Genomic DNA, 8,363 nt, shown 5'->3' with positions numbered 1-8,363 from the left:
GGGCAAACGCAGCTGCCGCAGGGCCCGAGCTCGCCCGCACGGCGCATGCGTGAGGAGGAGGCGAAGCCACCGCTCGGGGAAGACGCAGCCCTGCGGACCCCTGCTTGGGGACTGGGGCCGGGTCTGAATTCCAGCCCCCACTGACTCTGAGCCAGCATTTTTGTGCAGTGAACATCGTGTACGACTGTACACAGTGGCCGTGGATCCTGGAGACCAGAGAAATCACAAGGACATTGGTTCATAAATCTGCCTCCTGCACTTGAAGAACCTTGAACTCTGAGTTCTTGAGCTCCATGTTCACATTTGTAAGATAGAGGATGCTGCGGATGTTTGCCGAACGCGTTCTCTCTCGGCTGCTTTTTCTTTAGATTTTCTGTCTTGGTCTCGTCTTCCAAAAGCATGATGGCTTCCTTTTAATGCACACCTGTATGATGTGAGAAAGCTCCGCGTTAGACACTTTGCCCTTTAGCCCTCCAAACGTCTTATCCTCTGTCCACTCCACGGAGACCAGGCCCCAGGCACAGAGCCAGAAAGGCAGGCAGGGACCTTTCAGATCCTTGCCGGGCGGGTCCTGCCCTGTGTGAACTCCGGTCCTGGGGGCCTGGTGCGTGTGGGGAGCACACGGTCCCGTAAGGAGCCTTGTGCTTGCATCTCGAAACTTTGGATGGTGGAATGTCGGAGCCGAAAGGGACCATTTGGGACCTCGTTTTACAGATGCGCAACCGAGGCGCAGAGAAGGGCTGGACATTGCTCAAAGTGAGAACCAGAACAGGGCTAGAGACCAGGCCCCTTGACAGGTGTGGAAGAGGTAGATAGACATCAGGAGTGGAGATTAGACGAGAGACCGGGAGAGGAAATAGCTCTCTGGGGACGGTGTCTGACCGGGGTGGTGTCAGTGAGGCTGCCAGGGTGAGCGCAGGACACTGGAGAGTCCTTGGTGACTGTTTGAAGGGGAAGAGAAGGTAGAAAAACATGACTCCCTCAGGGCTGGGTGGGTCCCTAGGCTGGAATCCCTTTGGATCCAGCCTGGCCATAGATTTTTCCAGACACTAAGTGGAACTTCTTGTTCTGGGCCTGGAGGATCTGGAGGCCCTTGGCCCACAGCCAGGGTAGCCTGTGCTGACATCAAGCCTCCGCCAGCCCGGGCACTGGGCGAAGCCTGGGAGAAACCTGGTTCCCCTCCCAGGGGCCTCCGCCCCGGCGCCCGCCTGGGGTTTTTCCTGGTTCTGGGCCTGCATCACAGCTGCTCTCCGGCCCGGTCGCCTCCAGTCCCACCAGCATTGCCCTGAGCTGGAAAACCCCTCAGGGCCCACGCAGCCGTGACCATAGGGGCAGGAAGCTGTGACACCCAAGGCACGCAGGGTGTGGGGTTTATTCTTAGAGTGTGGTTGGGAAGGGCGGGGCCCAGCGGGGTGGAGCGGGATGGAATGGTTAGGAGAGAACCGAACGAACGGAAGGATCCAGAAAGGAAGAACCCTCTGAATTTCAGGCGAGCTTTCTTTGCAAAAGTGCTGTGTTTGCGTCTGACCCCGGGAGTGTCTCCCTGCTTTGAGTGGCCATGGTGACTCTTCGGGGACATCTCAGGATCCTGGGTGCAGCCTCTCAATTCGGGGACCCCGATCTGTGAAGCAGAGTGGTAGTAGCAATGAGAATGGTGTAAGTAACAGCTGTCATTGATCACGCACTTTCTAGATGCCAGATTTTCTGTATCCAGTACAGTGCCCGGCACACGCTAAGCCCTTTGACAAATGGCAGCCTTATTTAATCCACACATCCATGTTAAGATTAATCTTAACTAGGTATTAATCCCATTTTACAGACGGGGAAACTGAAGCTCAAAGAGCATAAATCGTTCTCCTGATGTCATACAGCCATTTGTCCACTGATTCGACAAATAGTTACCGAGTCGCTGCCGTATGGTGGCCGCGCCGTGGCAGGTGACGGACAGAGCCGTGAGCATGGTGCCCGCCCTCGGGTTTATTTGTGTCTGCGGTAGTGAAGGGCGTCTGACTGTGAACGAATAAGCCAGACGGAAAGGAAGGTGACTGCGGAGCAGCACGGGGGGCGAGCCGGGCAGGAGGCGCACGGCGAGTGTGAGTGAGCTGGCGTTCTGGAAAGGATGACGGGGGAGGGTTTGTGTTCAGGGGTGACATTGGAGCCAGGCTTGGACTGGGGGAGAAGGAGCCTGGGAAAGGCTGTTCCCGGCAGAGCCAACGGCAACAGCAAAGGCTCTGGGGGGTCTGGGGGGGTTGTGAACCTGCTTTCCAGGAGGCCCCAGGAGGGGCGGAAGTTGGCACGGGGGTCATGGCAGTGGGTAGGCCTGGGGCACGGTCGCCTCTGGACCATGGGGAAGGGACGAGGTTGGCAGGGGCCGTCAGTGGCAGGGCCTGGATTTTAATCTGTAAATCCGGGCCTTCGTGTCTGGCCTGGACTCTGCCCCTTTGGCCCAGGTCGCAGTCCTGACTCCGAGCCCGGCTCGGGCAGGGGTGACTCACCTGGCTCTCTGCTGGCCGCAGCCCCCTCCGCTCAGTGTGCCGTGGGGAACGGTTCACACTAAGGAGCTAAGGAGCCTGTCAGGCCTATGGATTCTCTACTGTGTGACAGGAACAAACCCCAGACAATCGGACGATCAGCCCTAAAGGTAGGGGCAGCTGTGCAAACCCAGGACCGAACCTCCCTGCCCCCCCGAGGCTTCCTCCATCCTCCATGCGCGAGTCCCTCACAGTGGAGTCAGCATCGTCTGACCGGGGTTCAAATCCTACCCCATCGCCCGTAACCACCGAGACCGTGAGTAAGTCATTTAATCACCTCCCGGAGCCTCGGTTCCCTCACCTGTGCAGTGGGCTAACACCTGTCTGCTCTCACAGGGCTGTGGGTGAGCACGAAATACGATAGGAGTAGTATCAGCTGACGCTGAGGGCCTGCTCTGGGCCAAGCACGTAGTAATTCCCTTACGTGCATTAACTCACTTCGTCCTCATATCGCCACGAGGGGACAGGGATCGTCATCAGAGCCAGCTTCGTGGAGCGGGCGGCCCGTGCGGTCGTGTACAAGGGCCCCACCCTGGGCTATATGCTCAGCCATTGCTGTTTAGAAATACTTGATAATTTTCAGCAAGTCCCTCCACCCCGGCCCTTTTCATTTTTCACTGGGCCAGGCCCATTCTGTAGAGGGTCAGATTACTATATATTCACTCCTATGTTAAAGAAATGTTTATTCTATGGCCAAATCACCCTGACCACACCGGATCCCGTCTGATCTCGGAAGCAGAGCAGGGTTGGGCGTGGTTAGGACTTGGATGGGAGACCACCTAAGAAGACCAGGTGCCGTAGGTGGAAAAAAAATAAAAAGATAAAGAAGCGTTTGATGGTCCAGGCAGGGCTGAAGGCCCGGGGCGGCGGAAGGAGTGAGCCGGACAGAACTCCCTGCCATCATGGAGTCCACTTCACATCGCTAGCCCGATGAGGGAACTGAGGTTCGGAGAAGGTGAGTCACAGGGAATAAGGGGGTGCCCAGGTTCCAACGAAGCTCCTAACCACAGCACCGTACCCCCCTTTAGCAAAAGGCTGGGAGGTGTTTGACGGGACACAGGGTAAGGAAATAGTTCTGCTCTCAGGGCTTTAAACGTGTTAACTCGTGACGACACCCTCGTTTAGAGACGAGGAAGTGGAGGGAGGCTCTGCGGGGTGAGGTAACTTGCCCGCAGCTGCTCTGCAGGTGAGGAGCCCAAGCAGACCGGCTCCGGCCGCTCCTGCACGGCCGTTAGAAATAACCATCCGAATACGGCGACTTTCCACCCTGATTTTCGTTTTTGTCTCGGGACCCGCCGTGCACACGGCACGACCCAAATCGCTCTGTGTGGAGTAGAGAAATTAACCAATAAAGGAGCAGATTCATTCGACCTAAACGGTGACACCTCCAGAGCTCATCCTCCCCCGCAGCCACCCCAGGTCTGACACCCCTTGTCCCTCCCCGGGCCTTGACTCCAGCCTCCCCCAGGGTGGAGAAAACAGGGCCCTATCTCCCAGTAAACAGGTCGGCTGGAGGGAGGGGGTCCTGTGGGGAGGGGCCGTTCGCAGCGATGCTTATCACGGAGTAACAGCTTTCCTCTCCCTCCCCGTGTGAGGACAGGGGGCCGCACCGTGTTGGGGTCCCATCTCCTGAGAGTCAGGCCGGCTTTCGGCCTGATAGTCGAGGGCTCTGGACGGGACCCCAGCCCAGAATGGCACTTCCCATGGGCTTCCCTGCCACCCGACATCCCTGTCCTTCACTCCTCATGCAGCGAACGGTTGTCGAGTGCCTGCCACGTGCCAGGCACGATTCTGAACCCTGGGGACACAGCAGAGAGCAGCACGGGCAAAGCCCCTGCCCGCAGCGGGTTTCGGTTCTAGTCCCAGATGTCCCCACCCTCGGAATTCTTTCGATTGGGTGGCAGACTTTGGGAGTTTTACCTCATGGGGCACTGGATGTTTTCACTCTTAAATATTGTAGAGTTTTATATAAGGGTACGGTAAGGGTACTTTTTAACGGTTTCGGGTAGGAGAGTAAATCCGGCCCCTCTTATTCCATTTTGGCCAGAATCAGAAGTTTTTCCTTATGAAAAAGCCTCCAGGCCTGCGAGAGGCAAGACCTGGAAGGTCCTCAGTTATTTCTACCTTCACGTGAACGAATTTCCAAGAGCCTTTCTGAAACAGATAGCCATGGAGGATGAAGAGCTGGAAGATGCCAACGTAGGATGCAGGACCGGGAGATAAATGCACAAAGGCTCACATCACATTATTCCATTTAAATTCACCACAGTCCTGCAAATCTGCCAGCACGTCAAGTGCTTTATTTCCATTTTACGCGTGCGTGAAGTGACGCTTGGACCATTTCGATGACTGGCTGGAAGTCACAGGGCTCATTAAGACTCAGGGCTTCTGGCCTCCACCCTGGGCTCCTTCTCACACACTTGGGGTCGGGGGTCACCATCGGGGAGGGAGGACAAAGGGCACCTGGGAGCCCGGCCCTCAGCTGACGCGGTTATTTCACACACCGCTGGCCTCGTCCCTTCTGTCTCGGGCTGGTCTGGGAAACGGCTTCGGCCTCCCAGGGGCACAGGGCATTCCAGCTCAGGTCTCCGGAGGCGCAGCCACAGGCAAGGAAGACCTGAGCAATGTGACACTCCCCGAAGGCAGGGGCCATGGAGGGTCCAGTTACCCCTGGGGTGCCAGAGCCTGGGACAGCGCCTGACCCCCAGTAGATTCTCAAGAAATAGTCATCAAGTGACAAAACACGAGGCAAGGGATTTGGGCATAGACAGACGACCAGGGACGCTCGCCTCAGTGGCTTCGTCTGTGAACTGGGGATAGTCTGCCTTCCAGCGTTCTTTCCGTTTTGTTGAGACAGTGCACGCTGTTTGTTTATCACTGCTCAATCCCCAGCGCCTACATCGGAGCCTGTCACACAGTAGCTGCTTAAGAAATATTTGCTGGGTGAGCAGAGGAGAATAAAGCCTGGGGTTTTGGCGCCCGTGCGGTTAACAGCGAGGAATTTGGGGTCAGGCCTACGTTTGACTCCTGGCCCTGCCCCTTATTAGCTGTGTGACTTGAAAAACGTCCCTGAGCCTCAGTTTCCCCAGTGCCGTAATGAGAAGGGTCTTGCTCTCTACAGCGGGGGTGTCTTGAGCATCAGGCGAGGTCATGCGTGTGAGGTGCGTAGCAGGGTTCCAGGCACAGAGATCGTGCTCTAGCGTTATTGAAGTCCTCATGTGTCTAAGATGAGGGTGCATTTTTTTAAGGGTCATTTTTCTTCCAAAGGGCTTTTATCCCTGGGCTTCCCCTGAAAGACTCCGGAGGTCATTCTCCCGAAAGGTGAGGCCATAAGGAAGGTAAATTCCCGTTAAATCTCCCCTCCAGAGCATAGCGCTCCCAGCAGCCTGCGGGCCAGCGCCCTGGCCTGCTTTGCCCAGGCTGGATCCCGAGGCAGCTGCATTCACCACGGGGGGTGCCAGGCTCTCTGCTCCCAGCCTTGGTCCTCAGCAGCCCTTTGAAGCTAGGATGTGCCTTTTCTTGACTTGCAGTTGGCTGGGCCTCAAAACTAACAAGCAGTCAGTTCCCTCGCCAGGGTGAAGTGGGTGCTCCAGAGATCAGCGGTGCAGATAGCGAGTGAAATCTAGTCCTCCAGCGAAGGCAGCCAGCAGATACAGTGACTGCCCCGAGCTCCGCCATCCCCTCTGCGGCTGACCCCCCTCCTTCGTGGGTCTGGTCTAGGTCTGGGTCTCAGCCACCTCACAGGCTGGAGTTCCGGGTCTTTCTGGCCTCCATGATCTGGGCCTGTGGACGCCATAAGTATAGGTCGATGTTTGCCTTAGAAACTTTGGTCATTATCAAGGGAAGATTCTGTGGCTTTGAAGAGGAGACAGATGAGGCTGACCTTCGTGTGGACGGCAGTCGAAAGCAGCGGGGCGTCCAGAAGACCGGTCAGACAGGGATCTGACATTGAGAGGGTGCGAGGATTCCGAAGATCAGGGAGGTGGGGTGCAGGGCGCAGGGAGAGCTTTCAAGGCATGAAAGCAATTACTACGTCGATCCGACAATAAAGAGACCAGACATAAGTGTCCATCTCTTTCTCTTGACGTACAGAAGTCCGACCCAAGTTTAAGGCTCATTCACTGCTCTCTTCTTTGCAGAATTTTCTGGAGTTTAAATTTCTCCAGGTCTCGCTACTCCATGGCTCTGCTCCCCATCTGCTCTTCTTCCCTGCAAGCTCTCCTTGAGCACGTGTGTCTGCGTGTGTGTGTGTGTGCATATGTATGTGTGTGTCTATGTGTATGCGTGTGTCCGTGTGTCTGCGTGTGTCTGTGTGTCTGCATGTGTATGTGTGTGTCTGCGTGCATATGTGTGTGTCTGTGTGTCTGTGTGTATATGTGTGTCTGTGTGTGTCTGCGTGTGTATGTATGTGTGTGTCTATGTGTATGCGTGTGTCCGTGTGTCTGCGTGTGTCTGTGTGTCTGCATGTGTATGTGTGTGTCTGCGTGCATATGTGTGTGTCTGTGTGTCTGTGTGTATATGTGTGTCTGTGTGTGTCTGCGTGTGTATGTGTGTGTCTGCGTGTGTATGCATGTGTCTGTGTGTCTGCATGTGTATGTGTGTCTGCATGTGTATGTGTGTATGCGTGTGTCTGCATGTGTATGTGTGTCTGTGTGTGTCTGCATATGTATATGTGTGTCTATGTGTATGCGTGTGTATGTGTGTCTGCATGTGTCTGCGTGTATCTGCGTGTGTCTGCATGTGTCTGTGTGTCTGCATGTGTCTGTGTGTCTGCATGTGTATGTGTGTATGCGTGTGTCTGCATGTGTATGTGTGTCTGTGTGTGTCTGCATATGTATTTGTGTGTCTATGTGTATGCGTGTGTATGTGTGTCTGCATGTGTCTGCGTGTGTCTGCATGTGTATTTGTGTGTCTGCGTGCGTATGTGTGTGTCTGTGTCCGTGTGTCTGCATGTCTGCATGTGTATGTATGTGTCTATGTGTATGTGTGTCTGCGTGTGTCTGTGTGTGTCAGCGTGCGTCTGCATGTGTCTGCGTGCATATGTGTGTCTGTGTGTATGCGCGTGTCTGCGTGCATGTGTGTCTGTGTGTATGCGTGTGTCTGCGTGTATATGTGTGTCTGTGTGTGTCTGTGTCTGCGTGTGTCTGTGTGTGTCTGCGTGTGTATGCATGTGTCTGCGTGTGTCTGCATGTGTATGTGTGTGTCTGCGTGCGTATGTGTGTGTCTGTGTCTGTGTGTATATGTGCGTCTGCATGTGTCTGCGTGCATATGTGTGTGTCTGTGTGTATGCGTGCGTCTGCATGTGTCTGTGTGTCTGCGTGTGTCTGCGTGTATATGTGTGTCTGTGTGTGTCTGCGTGCGTATGTGTGTGTCTGTGTGTCTGTGTCTATATGTCTGTGTGTGTCTGTGTGTGTCTGCGTGTGTCTGCGTGTGTCTGCGTGTATATGTGTGTCTGTGTGTCTGCGTGCATATGCGTGTGTCTGTGTGTCTGTGTCTATGCGTGTATATGTGTGTCTGTGTGTGTCTGCGTGCGTATGCATGTGTCTGTGTGTCTGTGTGTGTATGCGTGTGTATGTGTGTCTGCGTGCGTCTGCGTGTGTCTGCATGTGTCTACGTGCGTCTGCGTGTGTCTGCGTGTGTCTGTAGCTACCTGGCACGCTTTCGTTCAGGCATCCATTCATTCGCTCATTCAAAAACAGGTGGAATAGTCCAGCGGTCAGGAGGGCACGGGAAAGCCGGGCAGCTGCTGGTGGTGCGGACACCGGCTGTGTAAGCCTAGGCCAGGCACCCACCTCCCCTCTCTGCCTCAGCCCTCTCACCTCTAAAACGAGC

General features: G+C 55.3%; 1 pseudogene; it reads left to right on the top strand.

Annotated features, from left to right (window-relative positions):
* The first annotated feature begins 3,216 nt into the window (after positions 1–3,216).
* LOC111742770 lies at positions 3,217–3,335 on the top strand (annotated as a pseudogene).
* Positions 3,336–8,363: the final 5,028 nt, after the last annotated feature.

Source organism: Pteropus vampyrus, unplaced genomic scaffold (genome assembly GCF_000151845.1).
Source record: "Pteropus vampyrus isolate Shadow unplaced genomic scaffold, Pvam_2.0 Scaffold100, whole genome shotgun sequence".
NCBI classification, from domain to species: Eukaryota; Metazoa; Chordata; class Mammalia; order Chiroptera; family Pteropodidae; genus Pteropus; species Pteropus vampyrus.
Note: the sequence above shows the minus strand (reverse complement) of the source record. Positions and strands in the feature narration are given on the sequence as shown.